At 47.5% G+C, this 12046-nt stretch overlaps 1 long non-coding RNA gene across 2 annotated transcripts; it reads right to left on the reverse strand.

The window, feature by feature from the left end:
• Positions 1 to 311: 311 nt before the first annotated feature.
• Positions 312 to 6602, reverse strand: Gm30448. 2 transcript variants are annotated; one of them, XR_379919.1, is made up of 3 exons: positions 4597 to 4929; positions 1969 to 2141; positions 312 to 523 (listed from the first exon to the last, which is right to left on the reverse strand). It is a non-coding gene; the product is annotated as a predicted gene, 30448 (long non-coding RNA). The 2 variants fall into 2 exon arrangements; XR_379920.3 differs by lacking the exon at positions 4597 to 4929 and adding an exon at positions 6416 to 6602 and having other exon boundaries at positions 318 to 523.
• Between the last annotated feature and the right edge of the window lie 5444 nt (positions 6603 to 12046).

Consider the following 12046-nt stretch of genomic DNA (forward strand, 5'->3'; position numbering starts at 1 on the left):
TCTTGGAGCTAGGCCGGCATCCAGCAAACCCCAGTGGCCCTCCTGTATCCACCTCTGATGGCTCTGGAGTTAAAGACAAGTTTGTGATCAGACCTGGCTTTTTATATGAATGCTGGGGGTTTGAACTCATGACCTCAGGCTTATGCAGCAAGTTCTCTTCTCCACTGCCCACCTCCCCAGCTCCAACAGATGCACATACAGTGTATGATTCTGTGCAAGGTCCCAGTCAATTGTACTAATTTTCTGTAGTGGGACTATGTTTGTGTTGGATTATCTATCACAGTACTACAATGATTCTGAACACCAACAGCTTCAAATCACCATTTTATTTGCCCAGGAAACTGTTGACTATGAATTGCAGCTAGGCTTGGCAGGCAGGAGTTGGAGGCATGCTCACATCTGGGAACTGGCCGGACTAGGTAATTGAGAAGGTATCCCTCCCATAGACGCTACACTCACTGGGCTTGCTTTTCCACGAAGCTGGACTCTCTTGCAGCATGGTGGGCTCTGCAGCTGCTGGCTACTAAGAGGGGCAAAAGAGATACATTAGTTATTTTTCTTGTTGCTTCAAGTCCCTGACAATGGCAACTTAAAGAAGGAAGGGCTCACTGGGGTTCACAGTTTGAGAAGGATACAGTAGCCATAACTGGAGAGGTCTGTTGTCAGGAACATGTTGCAGCTGGCCATACTTATCCACAGTCAGGAAGCCGAGAGAGGAGTGTGTGTGTGTGTGTGTGTGTGTGTGTGTGTGTGTGTGATACTCAGTTGGCTTTTTCCATCTCATGTCCAAGTGTCCATGGTACTGTCCCACCCATATTCACAGGGAGAGTTTTCTCAGTTTCGTTAAACTTTCCCGGAGACTCTTCCTCAGACACACCCAGAGGTGTGCCTCCTAGGTGATTCTAAATCCAATAAAGTTAACCTGAAGATGAACTATCACAAGCAGGGACCTCAGGCCCAGACCCTCAAGGTACATAGCATCTTCAAAACAAAACACACAGACAACAGATTCCACTGGTAAAGGCCAGCCAGATTTGAACAAGAAAAACAGACATCGTCTTTGCATGGAAGGAGCCTCACAGAATTATGCTCATCTCCTAACCTACCAAGGAGACAAACCAAGGTAATAAATAGCTCCAGTCAGGTTGAGTTAGATTTCTCACCAACTACATTTTTCTGTGAACTTAAGAAACTCTTCCCTGAGGATTCTGTGTTGGACAGAACTTAGAGCTAAGATCTGTAGGAATACAAAACCAAAGAAGAAATCAGGAAGATGGGAGGCTTGCTGGGTTAAGCATTTACCACCAAGGCTGGGACCCATGGAGCAGAAGGAAGAATTGATACCCCCTGGGTTGTCCTCTGACCTCGAAGCACATGCTTTGAGATAGCCCCACTCCAAATGTGAATACAAAGTTAAAACAGCCAAGTGTGGGGGTTCATATGCTCAACCCCACTAGGAAGCAGAGGCAGGCAGACGGATAAGCATCCCAGAGTAGCCTGGTCTGCATAGCTACACAGTAAGTTTCAGGCAGGCCCAAACGACAGTGAGTCCCTGTCTCAAACAAAACAACAACAACAAAAAAAAAACAAACAAAACTTCTAACTTCATCTGGGGGTTGGAGAGATAGCTTAGTGTTTAAAAAGTGCTTGCTGCTTTTGCAAAGAATTCTCAAGTTTGGCTTCCAACATCCATATCAGATGGCTCACAAATGGCCAGTAACTCCAGATCTGGGAGAGGGGAGGAGGGGGAAGGGAGGGAGAGATGATGCTTCCACCAAGGCACCAACACTCACATAAATACCACCCCCAGTAACATACATAATTAAAAATTAAAGCAAATGTATCTAAAATTAAAACAAAAGATGAGCGATCACAGTCCCCATACATACATACATAATTAAAAATTAAAACAAATCTATTCAAAATTAAAAATTTTAAAATATTAAAGCAAAAGACAAGCTACCATACCAGTCTCCAGCCATCCTCCTCGGCACAAGCACCAAAAAAACTGGTCAAGAGCTGCTAAGTGCCAAGGGATCCCAGGAGATTTGCTCACAGGGGACGCACAGTGACATTCCAGCTGCAGGGCCATATATTCCAATAAACAAATGAGACCCAGCCCTCTCGTGGGCTCAGAGTGCCTAGAAGTCAAGAGTAATTTAAATAATTTAGTGGGTAATTTGTAGTTGCTGCCTGCTATCTAAGAAAAGAGCATGGCACAGTCTCATTTATAAGGTTGTCTTCATAGGGCTACCTATCATTTATTGCTTTTTACTATTCCATCACTTTTAAATTAAGTATGGCAAGTTCAGGGAAGAAATATCAATGGATGTTAGGACTCGTGGATATAAGTATAATAATAGTAATAATAATAATAATAGTAATAATAATAAAGACCATTTGCATCATCTCAAAGACTCCCAGAAAAAATGCTTTTTCCTCCTTGAATTTCATAACTTTGCAGGAGAGAAGCCCAGGAAACTCAGGAGACATTGTGTGCCTCTTGACATAATGCACTAAGCAGAACCTGACTCCCTCCTGTGGTGCTCCCATCCAGATGTGCACACCCATCCAGATGTGCACACCCATCCAGATGTGCACACCCATCCAGATGTGCACACCCATCCAGATGTGCACACCCATCCAGATGTGCACTGGGTTCAATCACGGGGAACAAGCAGACCAAAGCTGAGAGTGGTGTCACACACTCGGAGTCCCCGAGGTGGAGAGGCGGAGGCAGACACTCAAGCGTGCTGGCCAGCCAGTCTAGCCTACTTGGTGAGTTCCAGGATGGTGAGAGAGCCTGTCTCACCACTTTACTCACAGTGATTCAAGCTGGGGTGGATCGGGACAGGAAAGATGGCTCCCTGGGTAAAAGAACATATGCTCTTCTGCTCTTGCAGAGGACCCAGATTTGATTCTCAGCACCCACATGAAGGCTCACAACCACCTGTACATCGAGTTACAGGGGGTTCCTCTTCTGTCTCCACCGATTTTTTTTCCCGAGACAGGGTTTCTCTGTATAGCCCTGGCTGTCCTGGAACTCACTTTGTAGACCAGGCTGGCCTCGAACTCAGAAATCCGCCTGCCTCTGCCTCCCTAGTGCTGGGATTAAAGGCGTGTGCCACTACGACAGGCTCCACCAATTCTTGAACTTAGGTGATGCACATAAACTCACTCAGGCAAGCATTCATATACATGAATAAAATAAAAGAAATGCCTTTTTAATTATTTGAGTTTATTTGTATTTTATGTGCATTGGTGTTTTGGATGTCTGAATGAATGTGATGGATCCTCTGGACCTGAAGTTACAGTTTTGAGTTGCCATGTGGGTTCTGGGAATTGAACCTGGGTCCTCTGGAAGAGCAACCAGTGCTCAGCCAGTGCTGTTAACTGCTCAGCCATCTCTCCAACCCACAAAATAAGTAAGTCTTTAATAAAGGGAGTGGGGGATGACACATAAGGAATAATATCCGAAGTTGATTTGTGACTTTCACATGCATATTCACCACACACACACACACACACACACACACACACACGATATCTGCAGAAGAAATGAAGCCAGTATGTTAGAGAAACATCTGCGCTCCAGTATTTATTGCTGCGCCACTCACAACAGCTAAGAGCTGAAAACAACCTAAGTGCCATTATCAGATAAATGGGATATTTGCTATACGCACACAATGGGGTATCATCCCACAGAAAAGGAAGTGAAATTCTATCATTTGCAGTAACATTGGTGGCATTGGAGGTGCATGAAATAAGTCAGATACAGAAAGACAAATGCTGCATCCTCTCAATGTGGGAGCTAAACAGTGGGTCTCGTGCAAGGTGAGAAAGTAACAGTTGCTACCAAAGTCGCTGCCGGAGAAGTAGATGGGGGCGAGTATGTGTGTGTGTGTGTGTGTGTGTGTGTGTGTGTGTGTATAGAAGATGGCTGTCTGGTACAGCTGTCTGTCTGTCTGTGAGGACCAATGCCTGTCGCTCTGAAGCATGGAACTGTCATAGACAACTGTTAACTGAATATTCAAGGAGTTAGGAGAGAGGATTTTTTATTTGGATTTTTCCCATCAAAGAAGTAACAACAGTCAAGGGGATATAAGCTGGTCACCTTGCCCTGATCACTGCACATCATATTTATGTATTGAAGTGTCACACTGTAATGCATAACCATTTATAATTACTATGTGTTGGTTAAAAATAAAAATATAGTTTTAAATATTTCCTGAGGTTATAGATATAGCTTAAGGCCCAGCATCCCAGCACTACAAAAACAAAACAAAACAAAAAGAAAAACAACCCACCAACAACAACAATTTAAAAAAAAAACACAAAAAACCAAACAGATAAATAAACTATTAAAATCTCATTAAGGTCTTGGTCACAAGAAGAAGCTGGATTCCTCAAAGTTTGTTCATTTTTTGGTTTTTGTTTTGTTTTGTTAAAGAAAAAACAAAACAAAACAGAATGTCATCGTGTAGTCCTGACTAACCTAGAACTCCTTATGTAGACCAGACTGGTCTTGACCTCATAAAGATCCGCCTGCCTCCCCTAAAGTCCTTATCTGCATTAAGAGCCTTAAAATGTACTTACCTAAGGTGTGGCATTTACTACTAGAATACACAGTTTGGAAAAGAAGACACAGTTTCTTCCCTGAAGGAGCATGTCATCAAGATGGGATGCAGCAGGGATGAGTGGTACCTCATTAGTCTGTGAATGGGCCAGAGAGGGTGGTACCCACGAGGCTACAAATGGGCCAGGGAACAGCTTTGCCCAGGAGGAGGGTAGCAAGATCAGCCTGGGCTTGGGCACAGTTTCTTCCGGGAGCAAATATTTACATTGCTTTCAAGGGTTGTTCAGATTCAACTGAGCAAAGAGAGACGGGCTAGGTGAGGAAATTATATTAGAGACAGAGCCGGGCAGACAGGAAGCTCTAGACTGGTGTTTCTGCTGATACAGCTAGAGGGAAATGCCTCCCGTGTGGAAGTCAGAGAGCCCTTCCTCCCTGCTCCTCCTCTTCAATACACATCCTGTGGGTGGACATTCTACTGGTAGACATGGAGGAGGGACATGGGGGAGGGGACTTGGGATGAGACTCCGTGCACTGGCTAGTTTTGTGTCAACCTGACACAAGCTGGAGTTATCACAGAGAAAGGAGCTTCAGGTGAGGAAGTGCCTCCATGAGATCCAGCTGCAAGGCATTTTCTCAATTAGTGATCAAGGGGGGAGGTCCCTTGTGGGTAGGACCATCTCTGGGCTGGTTGTCTTGGTTCTATAAGAGAGCAGGCTGAGCAAGCCAGTAAAGAACATCCCTCCATGGCCTCTGCATCAGCTCCTGCTTCCTGACCTGCTTGAGTTCCAGTGCTGACTTCCTTTGGTGAATAACGGCAGTGTGGAAAATGTAAGCTGAATAAACCCTTTCCTCCCTAACTGCTTCTTGGTCATGATGTTTGTGCAGGAATAGAAACCCTGACTAAGATACTCAGTGAGAGAGCACTGGCCTATCGTGTGGAAGGCCTAGGTTCAATTCCTAGGCCCGGGCATGATGTCATATACCTATAATGCCGTCATTTAGGAGGGAGCAGAGGCAGGAGGACAGAAAGGACATCTTAGGCTATGCACAAAGACTCTGCATGCTCCATATATTAGCCACAGGTTATAATCTTTTTAGGGGGTAAAATGCTTTAAGTCTCAGTCTCTCTCTCTCAAAAGATTTATTTTACACTGTAGCTGTCTTCAGACACACCAGAAGGGGGCATCAGACCCCATCACAGATGGTCGTGAGCTACCATGTGGTTGCTGGGAATTGAACTCAGGACCTCTGGGAGAGCAGTTGGCTGTGCCATCTCTCCAGCCCTTAAGTCTCTCTTCTGCACACTTGCTACTTTTGTTCAGCAGCTAGCGGAAACCCTGCTACACAAGCTAGCGGAAAATTTAAACAAGATATACACATACATGATATATACATGTCCAATAAGTGGAGGGAAGGTACTGGCTAGTGTCTTCCCCCTGGCTTTGAATGCCTTCATGCCAGCTTAGCAGGGAATAATGGAGGTATATTGAGGGAAGGTCAAGTTTAATCAAAGAGTCAGGTCAGATACAAGCAGATGGTGGCCCATGGGCGAACCGTGTCTGCCAATGAGGTCCAAGTGAGAAAGACCCTGGTTTCTAGATACAGGCCAAAGCTCCATAGAGCAGGGCGGGGTGTTGGAGAGGATGCAGCCGGAAGTTCCCCAGAATGCAGCCGGACGGTTCCAGTTCGCAGAACTGAAGGTGTAGGAAGCACCACAGACCCGAACAGGATGGTCGTAGAGTACAGCCGAGGTTCCACAGAACGAAACCATAAGGTCTGTTGCATAAAGCTGGAAGCCGCAGCTGCTTAAAACACCGTGCGTTTGTTGCCAGGGCCTACCTTGCTGAGTGCCAGTGGACCAGTCCTGAAAGCCCTGTTGGTGGCACTGCCAAGTCTAAGTTCTGCCAGCAGGAAGGACTTGGAACAGAGCGCAGCTGGCGGTCCTGATGCCAACACCTTTCGCTCATTAGTGTTCATTAGGCGCCCACGTTTGAATTCCTGTCTGAGGAGCTGGGTGAGCAGAAGGACCTGCCCTCGGAATGCTGGCCACACCCAAGGAAGGGTCGAGATGTGGCTACAGTGCAACCGGAAACACACCAAACGTTGGACCGGAGAATCAGAGGCAGCAATTATATTTGTCGAGCGCCTCACCTGAAGGCTCTAGCCAAAGGAACTTTCAAAACAAGCAATTTCCAGAGTGGCTTTTTGCTTACCAAGGACTTCTGCTTTGGGAAGAATTTAGTCGAGAGCTCTGCACCCTGGGCACCAACAAATATTTAGATGTTTGTTTATAGACAATGAACTGTTTGCAAAGAGGTGGTGAACTCCCGGAATTTAGAGGTGGCTGGGGTCCTTATTCAGCAAGAAACAAACAAACACCAAGGGTGTACGAAAGTACATTTATGCATTCCTGAATACGTTTCTGGCATGAAGCAGGTAAACTGCGTTATAACACTGTTCTACAGTTCCTATTGCCTGAAAAAGCCAAAAGTCCTCCCTCCCTCCTCTTCCCCTTTGTGTGTGTGTGTGCGCGCGCGCGTGTGTGTGTGAGAGAGAGAGAGAGAGAGAGAGAGAGAGAGAGAGAGAGAGAGAGAGAAGTGCAGGGACAGGGTTGGGTGTTACTCCTTGGATGCTTTCTGCCTTCTGGTTGAGACAGGGTCTCAGCTTGGCTGAGATGGTTAAGCTAAGCTGGTCAGCTAGCCTCTGAACTTCCAAGGATCCAGCTGTCCCATCTTGGGAGGTCAGCTACATGCTACCACATCTGGCTTTTTTTAAACCTGGGCCTGACCATCAGAACACGGGGCTTCATACCTGCCTGGCATGTACTTTACTGACGGAGCCATCTCCCCAGCCTTCTAAAAACCTCCTTTTGCTTAAAAGCAGCCAACTGTTCCTTCAGTCCCTGGTCTCCATATGGCTGCTTTGGGAGGTAGGGAGAGGTCCGGATCTGACTGGTAAGGCCCTGCCCTGAACTGAAATGATAGCACTAGGCTAATTACCGGGTGACAAGCAGCTTGAGTTCACCGTCCCTTTCTTTGACCTGGAGTATGTGTAACCAGAGGAACCAGTTAGGTTCCCCAGCACAGGCAGGGGGCGGACACAGAGCAGGGTACCCCGCTGATGGTAGCTAGGCACATGGTTATACTAATGTCTCCTCTCTGGGGAAAAGGTGGGACTGGCAGAGAAGAGATGAGGCAGGCTGTGCCACTGTGATTGGCAGGTGGTAATCGTTCAGCAAGACGTGGGGAGAAGCCAGGATGCAGAACAGCAGTGCCTTCTGCCAAGCCACGGGACTGTGGCGTCTCTGAATGCTTTGCCGTATAGTTATTGAGGCAGAGCTTCACACGTGACAGTTTGTATTTACCTCCATCTGTAGAAATGGTTCACTCCATAAGGCAAGGATCATGGGTACATTGTATCTTTTGGGTTACCTTATTTCCTGAGCGCAGCAAAGACCTCCTTTTCTCCTGGTCCCTCCTTCTTCAAGAATAGATTCTGTTTTGTTGTTGTTGTTATTGTTTTGTTTTGTGTTTTTTAAGTCAGGATGTTGCATAGCCCAGACAGCTTCCAGTTCACTATGCTGTAGAGGATGGCCTCAAATTTCTGATCCTCTGCCTGTTTCCTGAGTGCTGAGACAGGGTAGGTGGGAAAGGAAACATTGTATCTAACCCTCAGAGAAATTCTGTCAGGTGGGTGTGGTCAACCCGTATCTGCAGTGAGGCATCTGAGGCTCAGAGTGGTTCGGTCATTCGCCTAAGGTTGCGTCACTGCCTAGGTGGATGGGCTGGATCTGTGGCGCTTTTCCTGAGGTCTCTTTTTCACAGTTCTGCAGCGATGCCTCCTGTAGAGGGTGATTCATTCCTGAGAGGCATTTCTACAACATCTGTGTCATGATTCACAGCCCTTTGATTAGTTGCTCTCCCGAGCAATCGGGCCAGCTTGGTACTCCTCGTTCCGTCTCATAGACAAGAAAAGAAGTCATTATGCTCCCGTGCTCCCAAAGGCAGCACACTGCTCCACCAAGAGGTTGTAGAAGCTCAAGGCTGCCCATGCCTCTGCAAAAGGACCCAGCCTGCAGCCTTCTTCATACTTGGAAAACAACAACAAAACCTGAGCCTTTTCTTTACATGAATTTTACGAGATAATGGGGGAGGCTGTGTGTTCCTGGGGGCACAGAATTCTTTGTGTGTGCTGGCTTTTAGAGGCCCCCCACACACTCCCGCCGTCTGCTTGACTCAGAACTCCTTATGTAGCTGGTGATGACCTTAAAGTCCTAACCCTCCTCTCTCTACCTCACAAGTGCCGGGATCACAGCGTGTACCCTAATACCTGCTCTGTGTGGGGGCGGGGAGCAAACCCAGGGCCTCTAAGTGAGCGAGTCTCTAGACCCTGGGTTGGCTTTTTAAAGGTATGTAGACATTCCAGCTTGCAGGTGACAGTCAAGTGAGGGCCCCAGCCTGTAAGTAGGCCCTCATCTAGAGACAAACACCAAGTTCTTTTCAGCTGGCCACGCATAACCTCAGGGGGGAAGATTGGAGCACCCCAGTCCTCTCTTCTCAGAGGAGTCCAGCTTTCTCTCTGGTCTGTGGGAGACTTGGTAGTCATCAGTATTTTACTCCCTGTTTTCCTGGGTTGACAAAGACAGCTAGACTGAGCTAGAACTTGCACCTTAGGCCTCATTTTCCTGAGAGAGTGCCCAGTGGTTCTACATTGGTCCCCTGCCTGTCCCTCACCTACCAGCAATGGCTGGTGCTCTGTGAACTGGGAGAGAGAGAGAACAACGAGGACAGATGTCTTAGGACTGCTGTCCTCAACCCTAGCTGCAGGTGAGCTTCAGGGCTCCCCGAGTCCAAGCCACTGCCCACACATTCGTTCTTTTAAAGCTTCATTTAGTTTATCTTGGTGTGATGACTTGTGTCTTTAATCCCAGCACTCAGGAGGAAAAGGCAGGCAGATCTCTGTGAGGTCAAGGCTAGCCTGGTCTACATAATGATTTCTGTTGCAGCCAGGACACACACACACACACACACACACACACACAGACTTCCAGATATCTCTAGTGAGATCAAAGTTTTTTTTCATTATTTCTTATATGTGTGTGTTTTGCCTGCACGTGTTTGTGTGTGTGTGTGTGCGTTCCAGTGCACTTGTGTGTTTGGCTGTGCATGTACGCGTGTGTACATGTGGAAGCCAGAGAACAACTTTGGATGGTGTTCCTTATGCGCCATTTACCTTGTTTCTCTCAACGGCCTAGAGCTCCCCAAGTAGTCTGGGCTGTCTGCCCAGTGAGCGCCACGGAACCCCCTGGCACAGGGACTACAGGCTCTGGACACCATGTCTAGGAGTCAGGCTTAGTTCCTCCCTCATGCTTGCAAGGCAAACACTTTACCAACTGAGCTATCCATGAAGGTTTTTTTCTTTTCTTTTTTTAATCATTGATCGGGACAGAGGTGACACACACCTTAAATTCCAGCACAACTTTGTGGAATGGCTTCTCTATTTCCACCTTTTATGGGTTCCAGGGGTCAAACTTGGGCCATTAGGCTTGTATAGCAACCCCCTTTCCCCCTTTGTGCCATCCCTCCAGCCCCCAAGAGACTTTTCTCCACTATGCAGGTAGCTCCCACTGTCAGAGTTGAGCTTAACTGGTGTGGAGTGTGGTTGGGAGACTGGGCCATTGAGGCACTCCCAGGGTGTGATAGAAGAATGTGGTAGAAGCATTTGAACGCCTTGGCATGAAGGGCTCTTTCTCTGTCATTCCCAGCTCCCTCTATTTCCCACCTCCCAGCCCTTTCTCTTCAACCAGGAGAGTCAGTACTGAAAATCCCAATTCTGTGTAGCTAGTGAATTCCGAGAAAGCAATTACACAATTGGACAGTTTGATTTAAGTTTAAGGAAGGTAAATAGCTCCAGGCGAAAAATCACAACCTGAAGAATCTTCTAGAATCTTTACAGGAATGACTATGCTTCTTTCTGTACCCCACCGGAGCCCTGCTCCTGGAGATGGGGATGCACTTTCTCTCTTCCCAACCCCCTTTCCAAGCAGATGGAAGAGAAAATGACCAGGGTTTGTGATTCTGGCCTTGGTGCCCATTTGTTGTTGACTTGATGTCTCAGCCCACAGAGATTTTCAACTTACTTTAATTCTCGGCTTCTGGGCTGCTTAGTTATGCTTTGCCCCACCTCGTGAGTGACTAAAGCTGCAGGCACCCTCCAGCTGTGTAGCCATGCAGAGACTGGGCTACAGTTGAAGGCCACAGTAGGACAGTCATCCTTTTGGGACAGACGGCCCTTGCTGAGGAGGTGTTTCAAAATCAGCTTTCTAAGAAGAGGCTCACAGCTCTGTCCCCTGTGTCTGTCTTCACTGGGGACCTGGCTTTCCAGTCACCTCCCCAACTCCCTCCCTTTCCTTTACTAGGGAAAGAATCCCATCTCCTAACTCTGGCCTGTGGCAGATGGGCCTGGGGAGTCGTGTTTGAGAGGAGCATTGAGAGGAGAAAGACCTGAGCCAGGACTTGCCCTCTCCTCCCCTGAACAGCAGCTCTCACCCACAGCTTCCTCCGCCCCTGCTGAGCTATGGTCTAGGTTGAGGGAAGAGTGCACGTGTGGACAGATGGTTTGGCACACACTGAGGGCGCACCTCCACCCCGGAAGGCCTCGATGGGAGGATGAGTTTGAACCCATCTCTTGCTTCACATCTGGGCCCAGATGCGGTCAAGGCAGTAAGCACAGTCTCACCTCCCTTTGCCACCTGGGTGATAGGAATGGAGACCCATCTCCGTGTTAATGACATATGCTTTTGCCAAAGGAAAAGTTTCAGGCTGAATAGATAGATACATTTTCCTGTGTTGGTGTCTTGACGCTTGTGGGTCTGTCGCCTCCTAGATCACCCTTCCTCCCCTGTCTTTGCAAAACTTACTCGTGCTGCCAGACCCCATTGAAGCCTCAGTTCTCTGTGAGGCTTACCTACTAAAAGTTAGTCTTGGGCTGGGTCTGTAGGACCTGAGGTCAGATCTCTGTCACCCATGAGAACCCAGTGATATCCTGGGCATCTGCAACCTTAGTGCTGTAGACACTGGAGACAGGAGGACCCGGGAGAAATGCCAGGGTCTGGGTTCAGTGAGAGACCTGTCTCAGTGAGACTGATGGAAAAGGATTCCTGAGACCTCTGGCCTCCATACATGCATATACATGTGCACATAAACAACACACACACATACACACCACCACCATACACACCACCACCATACACACCACCAACACCACCACTACTACCACCACCACCACACAGTCATGAAATCCCTTAAACTATCATTACAATGGGTACAATGCTTTAGTTTTTAAATTCCCTTACTAGGATTGGGCTTTGGTCATCCTTGCTTTTCTTTCTGTCTGTTTCTCACTATGTGTCTATCTGTCTGTCTCTCTCTGTCTCTCTCTGTCTCTCTGTCTCTCTCTGTCTCTCTCTCT

The sequence above is a fragment of the Mus musculus genome, chromosome 9 (genome assembly GCF_000001635.26).
Source record: "Mus musculus strain C57BL/6J chromosome 9, GRCm38.p6 C57BL/6J".
Classification (NCBI taxonomy): Eukaryota; Metazoa; Chordata; class Mammalia; order Rodentia; family Muridae; genus Mus; species Mus musculus.